Source organism: Ovis aries, chromosome 1 (genome assembly GCF_016772045.2).
Source record: "Ovis aries strain OAR_USU_Benz2616 breed Rambouillet chromosome 1, ARS-UI_Ramb_v3.0, whole genome shotgun sequence".
In the NCBI taxonomy this organism is placed as follows: Eukaryota; Metazoa; Chordata; class Mammalia; order Artiodactyla; family Bovidae; genus Ovis; species Ovis aries.
In genome coordinates this window covers 222,007,789-222,023,318 of record NC_056054.1, presented here as the reverse complement: position 1 = coordinate 222,023,318, position 15,530 = coordinate 222,007,789, and the positions used below count along the sequence as shown (strand labels likewise).

General features: G+C 40.7%; 1 pseudogene across 1 annotated transcript; it reads right to left on the bottom strand.

Moving 5' to 3' along the window:
* Nucleotides 1–6,738: 6,738 nt before the first annotated feature.
* On the bottom strand, nucleotides 6,739–9,144 carry LOC121816987 (NADH-ubiquinone oxidoreductase chain 5-like; annotated as a pseudogene). The gene has a single exon (XR_006056761.1). The product of XR_006056761.1 is annotated as an NADH-ubiquinone oxidoreductase chain 5-like (transcript).
* Nucleotides 9,145–15,530: the final 6,386 nt, after the last annotated feature.

The following is a 15,530-nucleotide window of genomic DNA, read 5'->3' as shown; positions in this document are numbered from 1 at the left end:
CTGAATCAAGAAAATAAAAGAAGGCAGGAAACCTAATAGAAATAAAAAAAGAACAAAAGAAAGACTTTGAATGGCTATATATAATAAAGATATATTCAAAATATCTCTTACTTTGGAGATAAGAGAGAATATCCATTATCTGCATTGTAACACATCTGAGATGATGCTAGTCTTCATACAAACCCATCAGAATAACTAAATTTAAAAACAAAGAAAAAAGCAAAAGACAAAAAACAAATAAACTAAAAAAGGACTGACAAGGATTTAGAGTGCTAAAAACATGGTTGCTCGTGAGATTGTGAATTGTTAAAATTGCTCTGGAAAATTATTTGGCAGTGTCTCTGAAAGCTGAAAATGCACATTCCTATTTGCAGCAACTGTACTTCTATGTATACACCTTATGAAAAATCTGTATATATGTTTACTGAAAATTATGAATAATTATAATGAATAATGGGCTGGATGAAGCACAAACTGGAATCAAGATTGCCAGGAGAAATATCAATAACCTCAGATATGCAGATGACACTGCCTTTATGGCAGAAAGTGAAGAAGAACTAAAGGGCCTCTTGATGAAAGTGAAAGAGGAGAGTGAAAAAGTTGGTTTAAAGCTCAACATTCAGAAAACTAAGACCATGGCATCTGGTCTCATCACTTCATGGCAAATATATGGGAAAACAGTGGACACAGTGGCTGACTTTATTTTTCTGGGCTCCAAAATCACTGCAGATGGTGACTGCAGCCATGAAATTAAAAGACACTTACTCCCTGGAAGGAAAGTCATGACCAATCTAGACAGTATATTAAAAAGCAGAGATATCACTTTGCCAACAAAGGTCAGTCTAGTCAAGGCTACGTAGTCATGTATGGATGTGAGAGTTGGACTATAAAGAAAGCTGAGCAGCAAACAATTGATGCTTTTGAACTGTGGTGTTGGAGAAGACTCTAGAGAGTCCCTTGGACTGTAAGGAGATCCAACCTGTCTATCCTAAAGATGAGTCCTGAGTGTTCACTGAAAGACTGATGTTGAAGCTGAAACTCTAATACTTTGGCCACATGATGCGAAGACCTGACTCATTTGAAAAGACCCTGATGCTAGGAAAGATTGAGGGCAGGAGGAGAAGAGGACGACAGAGGATGAGATGGTTGGATGGCATTACTGACTCAATGGACACGAGTCTGGGTAAACTCCGGAAGTTGGTAATGGACAGGGAGGTCTGGCATGCTGCCTTCCATGGTGTGGCAGAGTCAGACACAACTGAGTGACCTGACTTGAACTGAACTGATGAATAATTATTTCCATAACAGCTTTAGCCAAACATCAGAAACAACTCAACTGTGCAACAAAAATAGAATAGATATTTTGCAATAAAATCATAAAGTACAGTGAAGGACAGAAAACAAAACAAACCGCCATATAACACAAGGTAGGACACATCTTGCAGAGATGATATTGAGGGGAAAAAACCAGCAAGAACCAAAAATCCAAAACTCAAAAAGAGAGCGGTCACAAAAAGTTCATTCAGTGTGATTCCATTTAATGTATGGAAGCAGATTTCCATCAATGGTGTTAGAAATAGGGACAATGTCACCTTAGAGGAGATATTGATGGAAAGGTATGTACTCTAAGTAGGTTTCTGGGTATTGATAATATTGTTTTTCTTCATCTGGATGATGGTGAGAATGTGTGTGCTCTCTTTATGAAAGTGTATCAAGCTATATACTAGTGATTTTGCATTTTTCTGTGTACTATACTTCAAAAGAATTTACAAGGAGAAAAGAAAACACCATACCTGACCGTATATAGCAGTGGATGGTATTAGAATTGGCAAACATTCGTAATAATCTTAAATAGTCACAGATGAAGGAAGGAATTGCTTCTCCAAGGAATTGCTGAACATTTTAACCCAGAAAGAATTCTCTCATCTCACTATCTATCATTTCAGCAAATGAAAAACAGGATTATTGGAATGAATAATGTATGTTGCCATAAGGTAAAAAGGAAGTGAATACTTTGACAAAGTTTCCTCTGGATCCCATGGACAGATATTCATTTGAAAATACAGGCATTCATTTAATAGGTGGTTTAGCAAGTGTTGTTCCCAGGAAAGCAGCAGCAGCAATATCAGCTGCTAATTGATCTACTGAGTTCTAAATTCTGCGAGTGGGTCCCAACCATCTGTGTTTTAACATGTTCTCTGAATAATTTTGGTGCACATTAACTTTAAAGATGCTCCAATATAAAGCAAACCTATAGGAACTTTACCTGACTCTTCCTTCTTTTTTTTCTTTTTTTTTCTTTTTTTTTCCATTTAGCAAGTTCTCAGGTACATTGTCAATGGTCAATGAACAGCCATTGATTTGCATGTTAAATCTTAAATAATTATTTATTGAATTGTGTTTAATTAACTGTATCCAACATGCAGGAATAAGATCAACAAAATCTGGATGATTTTATGCTGTTTTCTCTTCTTTTGTTCAATAATCATGAATTGACATTTATAATGGCAGAGAAAGAGAGGGAAATCTAATTTTTGTTGGCAAATGAGTACTGCATTTCCATAGAGATCTTGATGCAGTTCCTAAAGTTTTACAAGAACTCCTGACAAAACTTTCTTATCATAAATCATTGATTTGGACCCAAGATAAAATAGAAGTGGAAAAAATCACTCAAATACTGACATGTGAGGGAGTGAAGATTTACTTATACAAGAATTGGGGAAAAAAAAAACACCCCAAACCTCTCTAATGTAATGAAAAGGTAAAATAACAGAAAATACAAAGTATCTTATTACCAACTGTCACGAATTAAAGTGGGATCTTTCTCATCTATACCTAAGACTATAGATGAGAATCAAGCTAGTTAATCAGAGAAATGATCCTTCTGCCTAAATCTGAATCCAAGCACTATGAGCATTTTCTGAATAAACGTCAGATGTGGCATCAATTTCATAGACGAATAAGCAGGGTCTGATCTAAAGTGACATAATTCATGAATCCATAAAAATTTCATGAGCTCTAGAATTTGGTTATCATTGAAAGGTTTTTTCTTTTGAAGCTGGGGTCACAGATCATTAAGCAGCCATTAGGTATAAACTTTGCAATTAAAAACATCAGAATTGCAGTATGTCTAGAGTCCCTGGCTTGCTGCTGCTGCTACGTTGGTTCAGTCGTGTCTGACTCTGTGCGACCCCATAGATGGCAGCCACCAGGCTCCCCCAACCCTGGGACTCTCCAGGCAAGAACACTGGAGTGGGCTGCCATTTCCTTCTCCAGTGCATGAAAGGGAAGTCGCTCAGTCGTGTCCGACTCTTAGCGACCCCCGGGACTGCAGCCTACCAGGCTCCTCCATCCATGGGATTTTGTAGGCAAGAGTACTGGAGTGGGGTGCCATTGGCTTCTCTGAGAGTCCCTGGCTTAGCAGTTGATAATCAGAATTTGGTGTGCTTCTGCTAAAGACATATCTTTGCGAAAAGATTTCAAATCCCTTTCATAAACATTGGAGGGTGATTTTAATTCTAAACAAAATAGAAATTAGAATATTCAATGTTATTTGAAGAAGAGGAAAATATTTAAAGTGACTCTATTTCATTATAATTTGATGTATTAAACTAAAGAAGACACCTATAAGTTGCATTACTTCTATTACATTAGCCACATTACTTATTAATTAACATCATAAAGATGCAAAAAGATGCCATTATATATGGAGATTTTATTAGTTTCAGTGCTTGATCATTAACATTTTTGCTGTAATAGTTTCATTTCTGTATCCATTGAGTAATTAATTGGTCAATTGATCTTCTACTCAGTTTAATAGTAAAAATGTAGCTGTTTGAACTCAAAACTACAGATTTTTTTTTTTCTGTTGAAATTATGCCTCTGTATCAATAAAGTAATTTCACGTTTCTATCGTTTCTTCAACTATGTTTCAAATACAATTGTCCAGGGAGTGGGTAATTTCCTCGGTTCTCTCTCACCACAGTAAAAATTTGAAGTGATGGATGGATCGGTATTACAGCTCAGTTCTATCTGGCAAGCAAAGGAAAATACATCCTTGACATGTGAGGGCAGGCAAATACGGAAAGAGAAGAGAAGCCAGAGGCTCAATTTTGGCTCCTCTTTTTATATGTTTTATATGAACATATGTTTTATATGTTCTTTTTATATGTACTGCCCCTGAGCCTGTCCTATGTAAATTGGGCTAGCCAGGAGGCTGTTTGCTTCACCTGAGGTGCTCACTCCGGTCCTTGGACCTTCCTTTGTCCCATTTTCACAGGCTTTTCCCTGCTTTGTCTTTTAGCCACCACCACTATAGACTCCTTCAGAGTTCTTATAGCAGTGTCCATCTAAGGGTGAGTGATATTTTCCGTGATCAGCTGTAGTTATATATATTTTTGTTGAACTTGTACTGCACGTTGTAGATTGTTGACTTGGGCAGAGACAATTGAAAATACATGGTGCAATCATAAGCAGCATCAATAAGGTGATGACAAGGATTAGTAGGGACGTTAGCCAACTCCAAATTCCCCCTCGCCAGGAGAAGAAACAAGACTTCTCATTCAAGATGACTTAAGTTTCTCCTTGTCCAGGGATCAGGAGATCTATCTCCATCTTTTTTTGGAGTACAAGCTCTGTTAAGCTGTGTTGGCTCTTTAGAGCTATCCTGAGAAATATTATCTCCAGAAACTAGATTTTGGGGGTATTCATTAAAATGGCACTCACTTGTAGTACTGAATAGGTATCTGAGAGCTCCTAGGGGCTCATAGGTGTTCTGAATGTCCTCTTCAGGTTTCTTCCATGGCTTGCCTGATAAGTAGTGAATCCAGGAGTCGTGTCCTGGTACCTTGACTGCTGCGGGGATAGCAAGTATTACAGGGTAGGGGCCCTTTCATGTGGACTGGAGTTAAACCTTTGGGGACCCATCTTTCCAGACTTTAAATAAGACTTGAGTCCCTGGAGCATATATGGTGGCTCTTTAGAGTCTTTTGGGTCCTGGTTCACACCCCACAAGCGTATATCTTGTTGGAATTGCCCAATGGTCATGTTATAAGATCACAGGGTCTGATCTGGATCTAGGAAGAGGTCACTGACATAAACAAAATGTCTCCCATATAGCATCTCATAAAAACTAAGATCAACCTTTTCCTTAAGGGCAATACAGGTGCAGAGAAGAGCTATTGGTAAAGTCTCCTTGCATCCCAGGGATGTCTCCTGGGTTATCCTTTTTATTGCTGATTTTAAGAATTGGTTGGCTCTTTCTACTTTTCCTGAAGACTAAGGACTCCAGGCACAATGGAGATAATAAGTAATGTCCAATGCTTTAGAGGTCCCATGGGTGACCTTAGAAGTAAATGATGTCCCATTGCCACTTTGTAATGACCTGGGCAGACCAAATCTTGGAATGATTTCATGAAGCAGTTTTGTTTTACCACCTCATCAGGCTTCTCAGTCCAGGTGGGAAAGCCTTCAATCCATCCTGTGAATGTATCTGTCATGACTAATAGGTATTTATACCCTTGAGAAACTGGCATTTGGGTAAAGTCCATCTGCCAGTTCTCTCCTGGGTAGGTCCCATGTTGTTGGATGGGCTGGGCCAGCTAGGGTTTTTGAGTTCCTTGGGGGTTGTTTAATTGGCAAGTGAGACAAGAGGAGAACATTTGCCTTATAGTCATTTGGAGGCCTGTTCCTCTGAAGGACCTTTCTAGTAATCTTTGGAGGGCCTTTCCCCCTTAATGAGTGGTGGCATGTAAGGAGTTAACCAACTTCCAGTGGAGGTTCCCAGGCAGAAAAAGAAGTCCCTCCTTTTAGAACCACCCCATATGATCTTCTTAAAAACTCTTACTCTTAGCTTTCAGAGTCTCACCTTCAGTATGTGAAGGCATTTCTGGCAAATTAGTCTTTGAAACTAGGGTGGCAACCCCTATTAGGTCATTGTTCTGTAATGCTACTGTCTTAGCTGCCTGATCAGCTGCTTGGTTCCCTCGTGCCACTTCCATGCTCCCTTTTTGTTGTGCTTTATAGTGGGAGACTGAAACTTCTGTGAGCAGAGGGACTGCCTCAAAGAGCCTAACTATTTTATCACCATATCTGATTGGGGATCCTTGGGTGGTCAAGTGGCCTCTTTCTTTCCAAATAGCAGCATGTGCATGTAGCACCACAAAGGCCTACTTGAAGTCAGTGTAAATGGCTACTCTTTTTCCTTTTCCCAGATCTAAAGCTTGAGTCAAGGCTATGAGCTCAGCTAATTTGTCTGAAGTACCTGGTGGCAAAGTAGTAACAGTTAGTAATAACAGTTAGTAATAACTGTTGCTCCTCAGAATGATATTTGTCCTCATGGTAAAACATAGCCTATGAATGCTGTGGCTATTGTCGCAAATAGGAGGATTACTCCGATGTTTCATGTTTCTAGGAAGGTATATGATCCATAATATAGGCCTCGTCCTACATGCATAAATAGGCAAATAAAAAATATTGATGCTCCGTTTGCGTGTATATATCGGATAATTCAGCCATAGTTTACGTCTCGGCAAATGTGGGTTACAGAGGAGAATGCTGTTGTTGTGTCAGGTGTATAGTGTATTGCTAGGAATAGGCCTGTTAGAATCTGTAAAATTAAGCAAATGCCTAGGAGAGAGCCAAAGTTTCATCATGATGAAATATTTGATGGAGCTGGGAGGTCAATGAATGCGTTGTTTACAATTTTTATTAGTGGGTGGGTTTTTCGGATGTTGATCATTAGTGTTCTTATAGTTGAATGACAACGATGGTTTTTCATATCATTGGTCATGGTTAGATTCCATGTGAGAATGATGATGACATACATTGTGTTTATCTTAAGTGTTATTTTTGTGATAGGTTTTGTGGGGTTTTCTTCAAAACCTTCACCTATTTATGGGGGGTTGGGGTTAATTGTGAGTGGTGGGGTTGGGTGTGGTATTGTGTTGAATTTCGGTGGGTCTTTTTTAGGTTTGATAGTTTTCTTAATTTATTTAGGGGGTATGATGGTAGTTTTTGGTTATACGACAGCTATAGCTACTGAGCAGTATCCTGAGGTTTGAGTTTCTAATAAGGTTGTTTTAGGGGCATTTGTTACTGGTTTATTAATGGAATTTCTTATGGTTTATTATGTGTTGAAAGATAAGGAGGTGGAAATTGTATTTAAGTTTAATGGTATGGGGGATTGGGTTATTTATGATACGGGGGATTCTGGGTTTTTTAGCGAGGAGGCTATAGGAATTGCTGCTTTATACAGCTATGGTACTTGATTAGTTATTGTTACTGGTTGGTCTTTATTGATTGGTGTTGTAGTGATTATGGAAATTACTCGTGGAAATTAAGTAAGGTTGTACTAATGAGGATCGTGATTAGGAAGGAGAGGAAATATAGTTTAATTAGGCCCTTTTGGCTTGTGATTGTGGTGGATATTTTTATTTGGGCTAGTGAAATGGTTTTTGGTAGAATAGTTTCTAGTCAGATTAGATCTAGGAGAGAGGATGCTGATTTTTGGCTTATTGTTAGGTTTATATAGGGGGTTAGGCGGTGTATAATTGTAGGATAATATCCTAATAAGTTAGAGAACTTGAATGTGTTTGATGGATAATTAAATTTTAGGTAGTGGGTTGTGTTGCTGATTTCTAGTGCTAGAATAAAGCCTAGGATTGTGACTGTTAGGGCAGTTATTTTTAGATAGTGGGGCATGGTTATTTGGGGGATTGTTATTGGGGGGATGTTATTAGAAATAATGAACCCTGCAAATAGGCTTCCAATTAATAAGCGTTTGATTGAGTTAATTAGAAATGGGTTATTTTCATTGATATTAATGAGGGTTGGAAATCGGGGTTGTCCTAGGAGTGCAAAAAAGATAATGCGAGTGCTGTAGATGGCTGTGAAGGAGGTGGCGACTAATGTTATTAAAAGGGCTCAGGCGTTGGTATAAGACGTATTAGCGGATTCAATAATTAGGTCTTTGGAGTAGAATCCGGTGAGAAAGGGCATTCCTGTTAGTGCAAGGCTGCCAATAATGAGGGCTGTTGTGGTAAATGGCATTGCTTTAAATAGGCCTCCTATTTTTCGGATGTCTTGCTCGTCGTTTAGGCTGTGGATGATGGAGCCAGAGCATATAAATAATATGGCTTTGAAGAAGGCGTGGGTGCAGATGTGAAGGAATGCTAGGTGGGGTTGATTAATTCCGATTGTTACTATTATGAGGCCGAGTTGGCTGGATGTAGAGAAAGCGATAATTTTTTTGATGTCATTTTGGGTGAGGGCGCATATTGCTGTGAATAATGTGGTTATAGCCCCTAGACATAATATGATTGATTGGGCAAATTTATTATTTTCTGTTAGTGGATAAAAGCGGATTAGTAGGAAGATGCCTGCTACTACTATTGTACTTGAGTGGAGTAGAGCTGAGACGGGTGTTGGGCCTTCTATTGCAGAGGGTAGTCATGGATGTAGGCCAAATTGTGCGGATTTTCCGGTTGCAGCTAGAATTAGTCCTATTAGGGGTAGATTTGAGTCGTTTGGATTTAGTATAAAGATTTGTTGGAGATCTCAGGTGTTGAGATTAATTAGAAATCATGCTATGGCTAGAATAAATCCGATGTCGCCAATGCGGTTATATAGGATTGCTTGTAAGGCTGCTGTGTTGGCGTCTGTTCGTCCATATCATCATCCGATCAGTAGAAATGATATGATTCCAACTCCTTCTCAGCCGATGAAAAGTTGAAAGAGGTTGTTTGCAGTGACAAGAATAAGTATTGTAATGAGAAATAGGAGTAAGTACTTGAAAAATTGGTTAATGTTAGGGTCTGAGTGCATATATCATATTGAGAATTCTATAATAGATCATGTAACGAATAGTGCTACTGGAACAAATATTATTGAGAAGAAGTCTATTTTGAAACTGAGTGATAGCTTGAGGGTTTGGATGGTTAGTCAGTGTCAGTTTGAGATAACTATTTCTTGCCCTGTGTGGATAAATATTATTGTGGGGATTATGCTAGTGATGAAGGCGCATGAAATGGTTGTTTTTACATAGAGTGGATAGTTGGTGGATTTGTGGATGTTAAGATTGATTGCTGCGATGGGTGCGGTTAGTAGAATTAGGGTAACTAGTGTGAGGGAGGAAAATAGGTTTATTACTTTTATTTGGAGTTGCACCAATTTTTTGGTTCCTAAGACCAATGGATAACTACTATCCTTTAAAAGTTTGAAAAAGCCATGTTATTAGACATGGGGGCATAGAATTAGCAGTTCTTGCATACTTTTTCGGTAAATAAGAAGGTGATAGTCTTCTATTATTAGATCCACAATCTAATGTTTTCTTAAACTATATTTACAGTATAGGGGGCCTAGGATAATTTTCGGGTTTAGGGATAGAAGTAGGAGTGGTAGTATATGTAGTGATATAAGTGCATTTTCTCGTGTGAAGGAGGGTAAAATATTATTAGCCTCTATGGTCTGAAAATTGGAGACTACTTACTGCATATCTGGCTCTTCTTTTGCCATCCAAGACAAACCTGCTTCCATCAGTGTACCAGATTTCCTCAGGATTGGTCAGAGGATCTTCTGACAATTCCTCTCAGGGTTTTGTCCAGTGGCCCAAGGTTTCTAGGCAAGAATGAAAGGGGAGAGAGCCATCAGAGTTAGGCAGGTGGGTAGCAGCATTAAGAATATCACAAGGGGTTATAGTCAGGCCTGGATTTTCCATCAGTACTATTTGAAATCTGAGGATCCTTTGATCAGACATCCATTATTGGCCTCTCCAATTTAGGAGTTGTTTCACTTTGTGACTAGTAAAAATCATTAGTTTGCCCCCAAAAGAGAGTTTTAAAGCATCTTCTTTAAAGGACTGCAATAGCTGCAAGATTTTGAAGGCAAGGAAAGATCTCTTCCCAATGAGGGAGTAGAACATGCAGTGATCACCAGACTGGTGGGAAAATATTTGTCCATCCCAGCAACAAAGAAGTGCTTGGGTGAATATTTTGTAATTGTTTTTCCTGTAGCACATAAAATGGTACAGGTTTGAAAGGAGAAGGCTCTGGAGTAGGAGGTCAAGACAGGCTAGGTAGCCCCTCTCTCAACCAAGAAATAAATTATCAGACCTACCTGCCACATCCAGTTGCACCCTTGGCTCCAGCCTCGTGATGGTTATCTGTGACAGGAGGGCTGGCTGGAGCAGGCTGCTTCAGTCTTGTTGAACCATCGTGTGGAAAGACTTGGTGCTCAATCTTGAAGTTCTTGGGTTTTGAGGGCAGAGTGCTGCCCAGTGTCTCAGTTGATGGCATTTGTAGCAAATGGTTTAAGGATACTTGCCATGGTTTGGACACTCTTTGACTCAATGCCCTGCCTGTTTATAGATTAGGCATTTGCCTCATGCCTTGTCTTTCAAGTACTCGGGGTTTGCCATAGGGCTTTCCTGGAGGGTGGCCAGCATCTGGGCAGGGCTTTTCTCTTTCTTTTTCTCCCTTTCCTGAACCTTGGCTTCCCCTTCCTGTTCTCTGTTATAAAAGGTATTGGTGGCTGTCTGTACCATCTAATCTAAAGAGGAAGCAGGGTCCTGCTGCTGTAGCTCTTGTAACTTTATCCTATTGTTTGATGCACATTGGGACAGGAATTTGTCCTTTAAAATCACCTGTCCCTCATAAGAGTCTAAATCTAGGTTGGTAGACTTTTGGAAGGTCTCTTTTAGGCTTTCCAGAAAGGCAATGGTCTTCTCTTTGGGCCTTTATGTTATTGCTGAGACCGGGCTAAGTCCCACAAGTAATAGGCTTCCTTCCATTTCCATGGGTGGACTTCCTTAGGGTTGAGTCTTTATGAAGCTTGTCCTACCCAGTACTGTCGCAACCTGAGAGCTGGGCATTGCTGGGTCAGGGTACATATCCTCAGGCAGGTTGAGACGTGATACCTCCTGGAGATGGAATATCCCCAGGCAGGTCGAGGTATGTCAGCTTCCCAAGAATTGGATCCCTGGGCAGGTTGAGGCATGTCGACCTCCTGGGATCCCTGGACTAGAGGATCCTTGAGCAGGTTGAGGTGTGACAGCCTCCTGAGGACCAGATCCCTAGGCAGGTCTAGGCAGGTGGACCTCCTGGGACTCCCAGGCTGGGGTTGGATATCCCTGAGGTTTCCAGAAGGACTAGAGCTGGGTAGGATTAATGGGGTGTAATTTTAACTCATTGCCAGTCTGTCCACCACAGTTGGGAATAGATACCATCATGTAAAGCAATCCAAGCCTGGTCCCTGAGACTGGGAATCTGATGAAACAGCCATAAATCTTTATACTCTTATTGCTCTGAGGGAATGTAAGTCACTGATTTCCTCTAGTCCTCCATAAGGGCAGTTTAGATTGTTTCAAATGGTAAACATCTCATTGTCATAGACCCACTTTAGGTAATAACAGAAGTAAGGACAAAAGAGTGGGTTATCTGGTTCTGTTAGGGGCATTAATAGCATTTTAATCATAAGCAGGGTGGAGCAATGTTGCCTACAAGGGGGCAGGGTCCTGGTTATAGGAGCTAGTAAGTAGCTTAAAAACAAATTGATAAGAGGCAACAGACCAGATGTTCCTTAGTAGTGGAGTGGAAATTTGATCCGGGGGTATGTTTGTAACTTTAGAAGAAGTGTGGTAAGGATTTGGGTCCAAATGGTCTATAGGCCTAACTCTCAAAATGGCAAACGTTATCCCTGGAATCCCAATTGCCCTTGAAGGGATGCCACCAACAGATGGACTTCTAGCAAGCACTGTGTGCTTGTCACCCACCCTAGCAGGTTCACTGAGAGGTGCTGTTGACACAGATGTTGTAGGAAACATGGAATATGAAGGCCTGAATACCAGGGGGGACTGGATATTATACAGTATTTCTCTCCCAAGGACCAGCTATTTTCTGACTGTCCCTCCAGAAGATTGTAGAGGCAACACTGTGGGCCCAGAAGGGGCTTAGGAAAAGGGCATGTAACCAGAGGGAAGGGGGCAGAACACAACTTTTGAAAGAATGACATAGCCCAAAGGCATAACATAAACCGATTAAAATCAAATGGGTACAAGATGACAAGTCAAGCAGATTGAGGATCAAGGGTTCCAAGTCACTGTCAAAAGACAGAGGAGTGGGTGGTTCCCCAGTTGTTGGAATGATCCTCTCACTCATTAGCATATGAAATCACCCAGTTAGGGAAAATTAACCACACCACATTCCATAGCTGCTACACTCCCCTCTGTGACCCACACTCTTGATGTGTGCTCCTCTCAGAATCTGAAAAAAATCCATCTCTTACCTAACGCTGTGTATCTCACTGAATTTTTTGCAATGAGACATCAAGAGCCTGAGCTTCATTAGGTCCTAAAACCAGGCACCATGGTTTTTGGCCAGGGTCAAGTCCCAGCTGAATACAACTGAGTAACTAAGTGTAGCACAGAGTCCCTGCCACATGTGTGTCCCAATCTTAGGTAAACGGTTTCAAGAACAACTTTCAAAAATGGAAAGATGATATAAGTAGTGGCATAGATGGAGAGAGGAGCTGAAGGATGGGAGGAAAAAGCAAAGGGAAAAATGTGCTGAGGAATCCCCTTAATAACCTGCCAGAAAATCTGCTACATACCTGACCTGTGGTCACAGTTATCATTGGCCTGATCTTTGGCACAAAGGAGATTAAGGACAGAAGAGCCCCCACCCACTTGGGCAATAGCTACTAAATAGCCCATACCAAAGAAAAAAGATCTATTTCTGCTTTACTGACTATGCCAAACCCTTTGACTATGTGGATCAAAATAAACTGTGGAAAATTCTGAAAGAGATGGGAATACCAGACCACCTAACCTGCCTCTTGAGAAATCTGTATGCAGGTCAGGAAGCAACAGTTAGAACTGGACATGGAACAACAGACTGGTTCCAAATAGGAAAAGGAGTACGTCAAGGCTGCATATTGTCACCCTGCTTATTTTACTTATATGCAGAGTACATCATGAGAAATGCTGGGCTGGAAGAAGCATAAGCTGGAATCAAGATTGCCGGGAGAAATATCAGTAACCTCAGATATGCAGATGACACCACCCTTATGGCAGAAAGTGAAGAGGAGCTAAAAGCCTCTTGAAGAAAGTGAAAGAGGAGAGCGAAAACGTTGGTTTAAAGCTCAACATTCAGAAAACTGAATTGCATCTGTTCCCGTCACTTCATGGGAAATAGATGGGGAAACAGTAGAAACAGTGTCAGAATTTATTTTGGGGGGCTCCAAAATCACTGCGGATGGTGACTGCAGCCATGAAATCAAAAGACGCTTACTCCTTTGAAGAAAAGTTATGAGCAACCTAGATAGTATATTCAAAAGCAGACACATTACTTTGCCAACTAAGGTCCGTCTAGTCAAGGCTATGGTTTTTCCTGTGGTCATGTATGGATGTGAGAGTTGGACTGTGAAGAAGGCTGAGCTCCGAAGAATTGATGCTTTTGAACTGTGGTGTTGGAGGATTCTTGAGAGTCCCTTGGACTGCAAGGAGATCCAACCAGTCCATTCTGAAGGAGATCAACCCTGGGATTTCTTTGGAAGGAATGATGCTAAAGCTGAAACTCCAGTACTTTGGCCACCTCATGGGAAGAGTTGACTCATTGGAAAAGACTCTGATGCTGGGAGGGATTGGGGGCAGGAGGAGAAGGGGGTGACTGAGGATGAGATGGCTGGATGACATCACTGACTCGATGGACGTGAGTCTGAGTGAACTCTGGGAGATGGTGATGGACAGGGAGGCCTGGCATGCTGCGATTCATGGGGTCGCGGAGAGTTGGGCACGACTGATCAACTGAACTGAACTGAAAGTCCCTCAATTGCACACACTGCTGCTCACCTCTTTGTGGAGAGTTCAAGGAAACAAGAAATAAGAGATTGTAAAGGAATTAAGATTTTGCTAGCCAAATGTCCTTCCAACTGTAGAAGTGAGGACTTCCTAATCCCAACTGAAGGTCTGCAATCTGAGACTGAGCCACATGAGCTTTCTGCAAGTTTGTTTTTGTTGTTCTGGTTTCCAGCAGGCTGGGCTTCTTGTCACTTCCTCTGCATTGGGTTTTCTTCATATTCAGCTTCCACCACGGGAGCTTTGACCAAGTTGGGATTCTGCTGTGCTTGGCTTCCACCTCGTGGAGGCTGAGACGAAGTTGTTTCAGCTAGGTTAAATCTGAGTCACTGCACCATAGATGTCGGGGGAGTGTGTAATTTCCTTGGTTGTGTCTCACCACAGCAAAAATTTGAAGTGACATACGGATTGGTATTACAGTTCAGTTTTATTTGGCAAGCAAAGGAAAATCCAACCTCGAGGCATGATGGCTGGCCACCCAAAAGACAGGAAGAGAAGAGAAGCCAGAGGCTCAGTTTTGGCTCCTCTTTTTATATGTTTTTTTTTTTTTTTTTTCTCCCCTCCCTCAGAGCCTGCCCTATGTAAACTGGCCTAGCCAGATGGCTGTTTGTTTTACCTGAGATCCTCACTCTGGTTCTTGGACCTTCCTGTGTTCTGTTTTCATGGGTTTTTTCCTTCTTTGTCTTTTAGCCACCGCTATTATGGACTCTTTTTTCCTATTCTAAAAACCTAACAATATCATGATTTTAAAATTTTACTGTGTAACTTCAGGTCATATCTTGACTCCTATGGGTAATTTTTCATAGCCTACACAAAAATTCCACCTCTAAGAAGAAGGGGGAATTTTGACTATTATTGATAACAGTCAAATGTTAGGAGTTTAAGATTGTGTTTGAAGGATTCATTTGTAGTATTGCAAAATGTAATATAGGCCTACAGCTTATATTTTCATCCTCAGACAATCTGTGTTTCTATATTTACTCAATATCATCAGGTCTCCCCTTTATTATAAGAAAACTGGAATCATTGCCTTGAAATTAAACAGCTCTTTTAGGAAGAAATGGTATACTATTAATAATAAAATGATTCATATAAAAGTTGCTGTTTAATGGATCAGAAATTATTGACCCCAACAATTTCTTATAGTTAAAAATAATGATACATATATAAGATTGATTAGCTAAAATATATCAGTTTAATAGAAATTTTCAGCTTTTTAAAGGTCAAGGAAATTGTAAGATATTTAAAGTGTGTTGGACTTCCCTGGTGGCTCAGATAGTAAAGCGTCTGTCTACAATGCGGGAGACCCAGGTTCGAGCCCTGGGTTGGGAAGATCCCCTGGAGAAGGGAATGGCAACCTACTCCAGTATTCTTGCCTGAAGAATCCCATGGACAGAGGAGCCTGGTAGGCTACAGTTTGTGACCCCATAGACTGTAGCCTACCAGGCTCCTCTGTCCATGGGATTCTCCAGGCAATAGTACTGGGGTGGATTGCCATTTCCTTCTCCAGGGGATCTTCCCCCAGGGATTGAACGTGGATCTCCTGCACTGTAGGCAGATTCTTTACCATTCTTTACCATTCCTCGCTGAGCCACCAGGGAAGCCCCTATTTAAAGTATATAATGTAATTTGATATTCATACATATTATAAATGCATCTCCCATTCACCCTTATCACCTCA